Below are 11,685 nucleotides of genomic sequence, written 5' to 3'. Positions count from 1 at the left end.
CGCTATCATGTAAGATTCATTAAAAATGCTCTTATATCCAAGGGATGTTGTGAGTGTGATTATAGATTTATTTATTTACGCTTTATGAAAAAAATACCATATGAGACCTTCATGGTTAAAGAGGCCACTATCCATCTATATGACTTTGAAAAACAATAATAAACAGATATAAAATCAATACTCAAATAGTATATTAATGAACAATAATTTGGTACAACGGCATCATTTTCTTTGCCGCTTTGCGCAAACTATTACATCTTAATAACTTATAAGAATGCTGAAGGCCTAAAAAATGGCCACAAAGTCCAAAATTTTGTGCAAGGAATAAACCAACAAAGAATGACCTTCATGAAAGAGCTACCAAACCATCTCTTACGGTCTCCGATGTTTGTTCTACTTTACCTTTAAACAAGAATACTTTGTTTATAATCATACGAGTCTTCTAACACTTTACATTGCACTTTTAACGGTCTGGTCAACGACGAATTCTGCACTTTTCATACTCCAAGCACTCATTTGAGAAATCTTAACACTTTGAGACCCGTTGTTAAATGCAAAAAGATGAGCCTCTTCATAATTAAGAAATTCGGGGTAGATTCGACTTGTGATGCATGTCTTTCCCCCCGCTCCAAAACTCTCGATAATTGAGTGATCTATCTGTAATATTCAATAACCAAAGATTCAAAATGCATAAACAAATATAAAACTTGAAAATATACGAAAATACTACTCGAAATCCAAGTATGTACTATGCAATTTGGATATTTCCGCTCATTTAAACATTAAATAATAATATTTACGTACCAAGTTTCGGAGTGAGATCTCATTGTATTGAGGGTCTATATCAACAAACCCACCAAAACTTCTTGTGTCGATGGTACTTCTTACGGTAGACCTTTTAAACAAAATAAAAACGAGTATATAATAACAAATTAACAATCATGATGCGTTCCGTTTGGTTCTTGATCCTCCGGTTCTTCGCCTCGTCAATTAGGCACTTGTTTAGTTGAAGCCTTCAACAAGTTTGTCCGAAAACTTGTTGAACTTCCACTACCTGAAGACGATGCTCTGGAGTACGACACCGATTGAAGACGATGATGTGGCTTTTAAGGCAGATCCTGTCTTATACGCTGAATTGTCATTATCTAACTGATTGTGTTGAAAAACACCAATAAATTAACATCATAACCTAATAAAAAACACACATACAATTTTATGTGTCTCATTTCTTTAAATCGGGTTCCTCACATAAACTCTTCAAACATGTTGAATCAAAGCCTTGTTGACTGGTGTCGAAGCACGAAATGGAATCTGACCTGACTCATGACGGAGCTTCCACGGATTTCGAGATGAATGAACCGCATCCTGGTCTGCTGATCCTCTCCTCCGGCTGCTCGCGATCTGCAGTGGCGTTTTGGGGGTGTGGAGGTGACCGCTAAGAGATCTTCAAGATCTCTTGTTCACAAACACAAAAAATGGAATCTGACCTGACTCATGACGGAGCTTCCACGGATTTCGAGATGAATGAACCGCATCCTGGTCTGCTGATCCTCTCCTCCGGCTGCTCGCGATCTGCAGTGGCGTTTTGGGGGTGTGGAGGTGACCGCTAAGAGATCTTCAAGATCTCTTGTTCACAGCACAAAAACTGGTGGTGGCACCTACTGAGCATGACCCATGATAAGGAGGTGAAGACCTCCTTATATAGAGTCTCATGGCCACCATCATGATACCCTAATGGGCCTAGCCCAATTAGGGCTACCTCCACAAACCTCCTCAGCCCAATAACAAATGTATTAGCCCATATAATAAAACAAACCAAATATAATAAATTTAGGATTGTAAACCGGGTTTAATACCATACCCCTACAAGCCCCCCCAAGTCCAGCGTTGCTCCTGGGTGCGCAAGCGCTTAGGTGGAGCGTTGGACTTTATAAGGTGTTAGGGCGGTTTTTTCCCTTTTATTCGGCCTTATCTTTATTGTCTTGAGTCTGGGAGATTTTCTCCATGATGGTGACGCGTTGTGATCCTTAAGATAATGGTGGTGTCGAGTTATAAGGATAATAAAGCTTTGCGCGCGAGAGGCGTCTTACGAGCTGAGAAATAAAGCCTGCGCGCGAGAGGCGTCTTACAAGCTGGGTAATAAAGCATGCGCGCGAGAGGCGTCTTACAAGCTGAGCAATGAAGCCTGCGCGCGAGTGGCGTCTTACGAGATGAGAATAACAAAGCCTGCGCGCGAGAGGCGTCTTACGAGCTGAAAATAATAAAGCCTGCGCGCGAGAGGCGTCTTACGAGCTGAAAATAATAAAGCCTGCGCTCGAGAGGCGTCTTACGAGCTGAAAATAATAAAGCCTGCGCGCGAGAGGCGTCTTACGAGCTGAAAATAATAAAGCCTGCGCTCGAGAGGCGTCTTACGAGCTGAAAATAATAAAGCCTGCGCGCGAGAGGCGTCTTACGAGCTGAAAATAATAAAGCCTGCGCGCGAGAGGCGTCTTACGAGCTGAAAATAATAAAGCCTGCGCGCGAGAGGCGTCTTACGAGCTAAGAGTAATAACTGAGCTGGCGCGTGAGGCGACTTACGAGCTGTAATAATAACTGATCTGGCGCGTGAGGTGTCACACCCGGCCCTGAGCGGCGGAAACAGCCGGGCGCGCACGAGTGGGGATTGATAATTAAGCACGGGCCATTGCAAAACATTCAAAGATTTTTATTGCGCATGAGAAGTTTAGTACAAACACATTACATTGTTCAAAGATTACAAAAAGAAACATCCAAGTATAACACTGAAGATTTCCTCGCCATATCCCCTTGCGCGGCGGGTAACCGTGCGCATCGAGGGGATAAAACCAAAATCTTCCAAAAAGCTTGTTTTAGATGTTCAGCGTGTGGTGCTCTAAGTGTGACTCCATGCGCTACCTAGTTATCTCCTGAAAGACACGTAAAAACATTTGAATCAGTATAAACTGAGTGAGTTCACAAGTTTTAGTAACTTGATAAAATCATTCTGAAACATTTCTGGCAACCTCATTAACATCTGCTTGGTAAAATCGTATTAACACATAATTCTGACAATATTCTGATAAAAATCGTTCCGCGGGTTACGCGTGAACAAATTCTGGATACGGTGCTCGTCTATGTAAGTGGCGCAGCCACTACGAGCTAAAATAACGTAAAACCGTCCCGCGAGTTACGCGCAGACGTTTCTGGAAAACTATGCTCGTCTATGCAAAGAGGCATTGCCCCTACGAGCTAAGGATACTGTCCCGCGGGTTACGCGCGAACAATTCTGAGAAACTGTGCTCGTCCATGCAAAGAGGCATTGCCCCTACGAGCTAAGGATACCGTCCCGCGGGTTACGCGCAGACGTTGTGCCGGAAAACAAGGCGCTCGTCCATGCAAAGAGGCGCGACCCCTACGAGCGGGCTCAACCCCATAGTACTGCCCCATGCCAGGCACTCGTCCATGCAAAGAGGTGCGACCCCTACGAGTGGGCGGATCAAACCAGCAGTCCCTACCCTTAGAGTTCCAATGGTAAAGTGATCACTTACTCGAGTTCTAGCGCACATACATTGAAAACCTTAGATAACCGTTTGCATTGCTCATCATGAAACATAACTTAAACACATAATCGCTTGCATAGCTTGTAAGTATATCATGATAAAACATTATTTAAGTACGTGTCCCTCGCCCCGAAAGCAGTTTAAAAACAGTGAAAACAGTGAAAATAGGGGCTGTGAGACTCACCTGTGGTTCTTGTTAAGGGATTAATCGAGATTCGGGTTTTCTTGGTGTTGGCCTCGGAATCGAAGGTCTAGTAACAGGATCGGAGCTGGAAACAACGGATGCTTGGGAAAGGATTAGTGCAAGTTTGTAGTTCTTTGAAGTGTGTTTTGGGTGATAATTTAGGCTACAAATTTATAGGCAAACTCAAGGGAACACAATCCCTTGCTTTAGGGGATTGAAATCTTTTCATATCTAAATGTAATGATGATAAAGTATGGAAGTTATTATTATTTACTTAAGAGTGGAGTGGTGGATAAAAGATTTTGATTTGATTTGGACAGAACATGCAGGTCTGGGGTTGGTGAGAATAGGGTGGCTGACAGTTGACTTTTCATGTTACAGTGTGCTTTTTCAGGTACTTTTGTCAGTGTACAGTAAAAAGTGGAAAATCTCTGAAACACGCTACTGTTTCCTTTCGGGCGGGAGTAATCTCCTTAACTGGAGAATAGACCAAGTGTTCTGCGCGTATAACTTGGTGCGCATAGCTTTCTGCGTATAGGACATGTCTTTGCTGCGGGTAGGTGCGTAACCTTCTCGCAGTTAGGGACATTTGAGTTTCATTTGTAGATTCTCCAGGTGGTCTTGGTATTTCAACATAGTGATCAGTCATGTTGAAGTCAATTCCATCTTGGAGCTTCAGACAAACTAGCTCTCAACGTTCCCGCCATGCGGGTAGGTTAGTTCCCTTCCGCACGCGCATAAACGATGTAGGATGCACCCGCCTTAGCATCATGCGGGATGGTCAACCCATAGACAACATAACGTTTAAGTTACATGAAAACATAAAGCCAAATCATTCACGCATGGCGCATATAACATATGCTCACGCTGGTTCTTAACATGGTGCGCTCGCGCAGGGTGCATATAACAAATGCACGCGCTTAATATTTACAATCACCTAATTATTAGGTTGATTACTTAGCTTATGGGTTTGGGAAATTACCGGTTGTCACATTCTCCCCTCGTTAAAACGAATTTCGTCCCGAAATTTAGGAGACGTTGCTGGCAGAAGCCATGTTCTGAAAGAGGTGTGGGTATTTTGTGCGCATCTGATCTTCTCTTTCCCAAGTGAATTCAGGCCCACGCCTCGAGTTCCATTGAACCTTTACTAACTTGATTTTGCTTCTGCGTAACTTTTGTTCTTTCCAATCGGTTACTGCTATGGGTTCTTCTACGAAGTGCAGCTGTTTGTCAATATGAATTTCTCCCAACGGTAAAATCAACGTTTCGTCAGATAAACACTTCTTGAGGTTGGATACATGAAACGTATCATGAACTCCACTGAGTTCGGCGGGTAGACGGAGTTTATAAGCAACTGGACCGATCCTCTCCAGGATCTCAAATGGTCCAATGTAGCGCGGATTTAGCTTTCCTCGCTTACCGAAACGGGGGACTCCCTTCCATGGAGAGACTTTCAAAAGTACTTTATCCCCCACTTGAAACTCCAACGGTTTCCTTCTCATATCAGCATAACTTTTCTGTCTGTCGCGTGCTGCCTTAAGGCGATCCCTTATCTGAAAAATCTTGTCTGTTGTTTCTTGGATCACTTCTGGACCAGTCATTTGCTTGTCGCCCACTTCAGCCCAACACAGTGGGGATCTACACTTGCGCCCATATAACGCTTCAAACGGCGCTGCCTTGAGGCTTGTGTGATAACTGTTATTGTAAGAAAATTCAACCAACGGAAGGTGGGTATCCCAACTACCTCCAAAATCGATCGCGCACGCGCGCAGCATATCTTCCAATGTCTGGATCGTTCGTTCGCTTTGTCCATCCGTTTGGGGGTGATAAGCCGTACTCATGTCCAGTCGAGTACCTAACCCCTCTTGTAATGATCTCCAAAACCTTGAGGTGAACCGACTATCTCTATCAGAAATGATGGACACTGGGACTCCATGTTTTGAAACTACTTCTCGAATATATATTCGGGCTAACTTTTCCATTTTATCAGTTTCTTTGATCGGCAGGAAGTGCGCTGACTTAGTTAGCCGATCTACAATAACCCATATCGTGTCGTAACCCCCAGGTGTCCTTGGTAGTTTGGTGATGAAATCCATGGAGATTTGTTCCCACTTCCACATGGGAATTTCTGGCTGTTGAAGTAACCCCGACGGCTTCTGGTATTCAGCCTTTACCTTTGAACACGTCAGGCACTTACTGACATGTGTCGCGATGGCGCCTTTAAGATTGGGCCACCAATACAACATTTTAACATCTTGGTACATCTTGTCTGCGCCAGGATGTACGGAATACCGCGTCTTGTGAGCTTCGTTTAATACCTGCTCGCGCAGTCCTCCCTTGAGAGGGACCCATATGCGGTTGGCAAAATATCGAGTGTTCCCTTTAAGTTCCAAATTCTTAATCATACCCCCAAGGGATTCAGTTTTAACAAACTCTGGTTTCAAGGCTTCTTGCTGAGCGTCTCGGATGCGCGTAGAGAGCTCTGCGTGAATTGTTAGCTTTAGGGCCTTGACCCGTAGTGTTTTTATTCGCTCCTTTCTGCTTAGCGCGTCTGCTACCACATTCGCTTTCCCCGGATGATACTTGATCTCGCAATCATAATCATTCAACAATTCAACCCATCTTCGTTGCCTCATGTTTAAATCCTTCTGATTGAATATATGTTGGAGGCTCTTATGATCCGTAAAGATTACACATTTCGTACCGTAGAGGTAATGGCGCCAAATCTTTAGCGCGAAGACAACCGCTCCAAGTTCTAAATCATGCGTTGTGTAGTTCTTTTCATTGGTCTTGAGTTGGCGCGAGGCATACGCTATAACTTTGTCTCGCTGCATAAGGACACATCCGAGTCCCTGGTGTGAAGCGTCGCAGTAAACGACGATGTCATCCGTCCCCTTTGGTAAAGATAAAATTGGCGCACTACATAACTTCTGTTTCAACGTTTGAAATGCCGCTTCCTGATTCTCGCCCCAAATAAACGCCTTGTCTTTCTGAGTTAGCGCGGTCAGAGGTAGAGCTAACTTGGAGAAGTTCTCAATGAAGCGTCGATAGTAGCCGGCTAGTCCAAGGAATTGCCTCACCTCAGTTGGGGTTTTTGGCGCTTCCCAGTTTTCGATGGCTTTAACCTTAGAAGGATCGACGTGTATTCCTTTCTCGTTTACAACGTGACCGAGAAAGTGAACCTCTCTAAGCCAAAACTCACATTTAGAAAACTTTGCATACAACCTTTCTTTCCTTAACAATTCCAAAATCAACCTCAAGTGTTGCTCATGCTCGGCCTTGGTTCGAGAGTAAATTAGAATATCATCTATAAACACAATCACAAACTTGTCCAAGTATGGTTTGCACACACGGTTCATCAGATCCATGAATATAGCCGGCGCATTAGTTAGCCCGAAAGGCATCACTAAGAACTCATAATGGCCATATCTGGTTCGGAAGGCTGTCTTTGGCGCGTCTTCCTCATGGACCCTAAGTTGGTGGTATCCTGACCGTAGATCTATCTTCGAATAATAACTGGATCCCTGCAACTGGTCAAATAAGTCGTCAATCCTCGGTAAGGGGTACCGATTTTTGACTGTCAGCTTATTCAGCTCCCTGTAGTCAATACACATCCGGAACGAACCATCCTTCTTCTTAACAAACAGTACTGGAGCTCCCCAAGGTGAAAAGCTTGGGCGTATGAAACCCTTATCCAAAAGTTCCTGTAACTGATTGGATAGCTCTTGCATCTCAGATGGAGCTAATCGATAAGGCGCTCGGGCTACTGGCGCAGCTCCTGGGACCAAATCAATTCGAAACTCGATTTGTCGCGGTGGCGGCAATCCGGGCAGATCTTTAGGAAAAACTTCTGGAAATTCGCGCACTACAGGTAAGTTTTCAATTCTTCGCTCATCTCCCTTCTCTATTACATGCGCCAGGAAGGCGTAGTACCCTTTCCTTAGGCACTTGCGCGCCTTTAGGCACGAAATCAGTTTCGTCGCAACTCCCTTTCTTTCCCCTTGAATCATCAAAGTTTCTCCGTTCAACAGTGGAATCCGAACCTGCTTCTCATGACAAACAATCTCCGCGAGATTCTCGACCAACCAATCCATACCTACCACAATATCGAAACTTCCCAAATCTATTGGCAACAAGTTTATATTGAACTCATGACCTCCCATGACTAATACACATTGCTCAGTCCTTTCATTCGCGCATAACTGCCTACCATTGGCTAGTTCTATAGTGTAAGGTTTGTCTAGCCTACTGGTCGCTAAGCCCAGGGAGTTTTTAAACTCATGGGATATAAAACTTAGGTCAGCGCCAGTATCAAATAAGACAGATGCATAATGACCGTTAAGCAAAAACGTACCGGTTACCACATTCGGCTCTTCCTTTGCTTCACCCGCGCCGATCACAAAAGCTCTCCCGCGAGCTTGGTTTCCTTTCTGTGGGCAATCCCGACTGAAGTGTCCAGGCTTCCCGCATGCGTAGCAGCTGTCGCTCGATCCAGCTTCTCTGATGCGACAATTCATCGCCTTGTGTCCTGGTCTGCCACATTTGGCGCATTCGATTTTTGCGCATTCACCCTCGTGGTGATACTTGCATTTGCTGCACCATGGGCGAGGCCCGCTGTATCCTTTCCTTGATGGTTCCGCGGCTTGAATCGCGTAAACCCTTGTGCTTTCCTGCTTCTTGGGCGGTGGCTGCTTGAAGTCTGACCCTCGGTGGGAGTTCCATTTCCTCTTGGAGTCAGAGGTTCGCTGCTCGTTCAAGCGAGCGGTCAACATACCCGCACGAACCGTATCCCTTGTAAGGGTGATGGCTCGCGCAACCGCCTCGTCAAAGGTCGGAGGTGCGGCGGCGTTGAGCGGGACTCTAACGACAGGAGGTAACCCAAAGATGTACCTCTCGATTTTCTTTTCTTCTGTGTTTGCCATGTCTGGCACCAGCTGGCAAAGCTCGTTGAAACGATTGGTGTAGGCATCGATATCCGTTCCTACCATGGTGTGGTTCCAGAATTCTTGTTGCAAGCTCTGAATTTCTGCGCGAGAGCAGAACTTTCTCATCATCATTTCTTTCAATTCTTCCCAGGTCTTGTGAAGAGCAACTTCTCGCCCCAAAGTCTTTACTTGGAGCTTCCACCAAGACGAAGCTGCTTCTTGGAACATGCAGGTCGCGTAAAGGACCTTCTGGTTTTCACTACATCCGCTGATGGAGAGAACGGTCTCCATCTTGTCAATCCAATTGTAGAGCCCAATGGCTCCTTCGGTGCCTTTGAACGGCCAAGGCCTACAGGCCATGAATGTTTTATAGGAGCATCCTTTGTTCAAGGCTCCTGATTCGGGTTCTGGGGTCTCGTTCTCTTGGCGACCCTGACTAGATTCGGCCTTGCTGGCCTCATGCGTTGCAATCGCCTGCGCGATTATTTCTGCGAGCTCCTCGGGTGTCATGGTAATTCCCTTGGCTCTGGTTGGAGGCATTCTTTTCATAAAAAGAAAATATAACAAACTTAGCGCATGTACTCAGAGCACATAATGTTCTTATCTCTAGACACTGTGACCCGTGTTCCTAAGTGCGTGTGTGATTTTTCTTTTGAAAATATTCTTTTGAAAATATTCTTTGAAAAATATTTCATGCGATTCCCCAAAGGTTATAGTCTAGGTTAAAAACTTCTTTTCCTAGTTCGCTATAACCAGTGCTCTGATACCAATCTGTCACACCCGGCCCTGAGCGGCGGAAACAGCCGGGCGCGCACGAGTGGGGATTGATAATTAAGCACGGGCCATTGCAAAACATTCAAAGATTTTTATTGCGCATGAGAAGTTTAGTACAAACACATTACATTGTTCAAAGATTACAAAAAGAAACATCCAAGTATAACACTGAAGATTTCCTCGCCATATCCCCTTGCGCGGCGGGTAACCGTGCGCATCGAGGGGATAAAACCAAAATCTTCCAAAAAGCTTGTTTTAGATGTTCAGCGTGTGGTGCTCTAAGTGTGACTCCATGCGCTACCTAGTTATCTCCTGAAAGACACGTAAAAACATTTGAATCAGTATAAACTGAGTGAGTTCACAAGTTTTAGTAACTTGATAAAATCATTCTGAAACATTTCTGGCAACCTCATTAACATCTGCTTGGTAAAATCGTATTAACACATAATTCTGACAATATTCTGATAAAAATCGTTCCGCGGGTTACGCGTGAACAAATTCTGGATACGGTGCTCGTCTATGTAAGTGGCGCAGCCACTACGAGCTAAAATAACGTAAAAACCGTCCCGCGAGTTACGCGCAGACGTTTCTGGAAAACTATGCTCGTCTATGCAAAGAGGCATTGCCCCTACGAGCTAAGGATACTGTCCCGCGGGTTACGCGCGAACAATTCTGAGAAACTGTGCTCGTCCATGCAAAGAGGCATTGCCCCTACGAGCTAAGGATACCGTCCCGCGGGTTACGCGCAGACGTTGTGCCGGAAAACAAGGCGCTCGTCCATGCAAAGAGGCGCGACCCCTACGAGCGGGCTCAACCCCATAGTACTGCCCCATGCCAGGCACTCGTCCATGCAAAGAGGTGCGACCCCTACGAGTGGGCGGATCAAACCAGCAGTCCCTACCCTTAGAGTTCCAATGGTAAAGTGATCACTTACTCGAGTTCTAGCGCACATACATTGAAAACCTTAGATAACCGTTTGCATTGCTCATCATGAAACATAACTTAAACACATAATCGCTTGCATAGCTTGTAAGTATATCATGATAAAACATTATTTAAGTACGTGTCCCTCGCCCCGAAAGCAGTTTAAAAACAGTGAAAACAGTGAAAATAGGGGCTGTGAGACTCACCTGTGGTTCTTGTTAAGGGATTAATCGAGATTCGGGTTTTCTTGGTGTTGGCCTCGGAATCGAAGGTCTAGTAACAGGATCGGAGCTGGAAACAACGGATGCTTGGGAAAGGATTAGTGCAAGTTTGTAGTTCTTTGAAGTGTGTTTTGGGTGATAATTTAGGCTACAAATTTATAGGCAAACTCAAGGGAACACAATCCCTTGCTTTAGGGGATTGAAATCTTTTCATATCTAAATGTAATGATGATAAAGTATGGAAGTTATTATTATTTACTTAAGAGTGGAGTGGTGGATAAAAGATTTTGATTTGATTTGGACAGAACATGCAGGTCTGGGGTTGGTGAGAATAGGGTGGCTGACAGTTGACTTTTCATGTTACAGTGTGCTTTTTCAGGTACTTTTGTCAGTGTACAGTAAAAAGTGGAAAATCTCTGAAACACGCTACTGTTTCCTTTCGGGCGGGAGTAATCTCCTTAACTGGAGAATAGACCAAGTGTTCTGCGCGTATAACTTGGTGCGCATAGCTTTCTGCGTATAGGACATGTCTTTGCTGCGGGTAGGTGCGTAACCTTCTCGCAGTTAGGGACATTTGAGTTTCATTTGTAGATTCTCCAGGTGGTCTTGGTATTTCAACATAGTGATCAGTCATGTTGAAGTCAATTCCATCTTGGAGCTTCAGACAAACTAGCTCTCAACGTTCCCGCCATGCGGGTAGGTTAGTTCCCTTCCGCACGCGCATAAACGATGTAGGATGCACCCGCCTTAGCATCATGCGGGATGGTCAACCCATAGACAACATAACGTTTAAGTTACATGAAAACATAAAGCCAAATCATTCACGCATGGCGCATATAACATATGCTCACGCTGGTTCTTAACATGGTGCGCTCGCGCAGGGTGCATATAACAAATGCACGCGCTTAATATTTACAATCACCTAATTATTAGGTTGATTACTTAGCTTATGGGTTTGGGAAATTACCGGTTGTCACATTCTCCCCTCGTTAAAACGAATTTCGTCCCGAAATTTAGGAGACGTTGCTGGCAGAAGCCATGTTCTGAAAGAGGTGTGGGTATTTTGTGCGCATCTGATCTTCTCTTTCCCAAGTGAATTC

General features: G+C 44.8%; 1 long non-coding RNA gene across 1 annotated transcript; it reads right to left on the bottom strand.

The window, feature by feature from the left end:
• Window positions 1-444: 444 nt before the first annotated feature.
• Window positions 445-932, bottom strand: LOC143607164 (uncharacterized). The gene is made up of 2 exons (XR_013148899.1): window positions 805-932; window positions 445-657 (listed from the first exon to the last, which is right to left on the bottom strand). It is a non-coding gene; the product is annotated as an uncharacterized LOC143607164 (long non-coding RNA).
• Between the last annotated feature and the right edge of the window lie 10,753 nt (window positions 933-11,685).

The sequence above is a fragment of the Bidens hawaiensis genome, unplaced genomic scaffold (assembly GCF_021521415.1).
Source record: "Bidens hawaiensis isolate Kalapana, Puna unplaced genomic scaffold, B.hawaiensis_p1.1 tig00080042_1, whole genome shotgun sequence".
In the NCBI taxonomy this organism is placed as follows: Eukaryota; Viridiplantae; Streptophyta; class Magnoliopsida; order Asterales; family Asteraceae; genus Bidens; species Bidens hawaiensis.
Note: the sequence above shows the minus strand (reverse complement) of the source record. Positions and strands in the feature narration are given on the sequence as shown.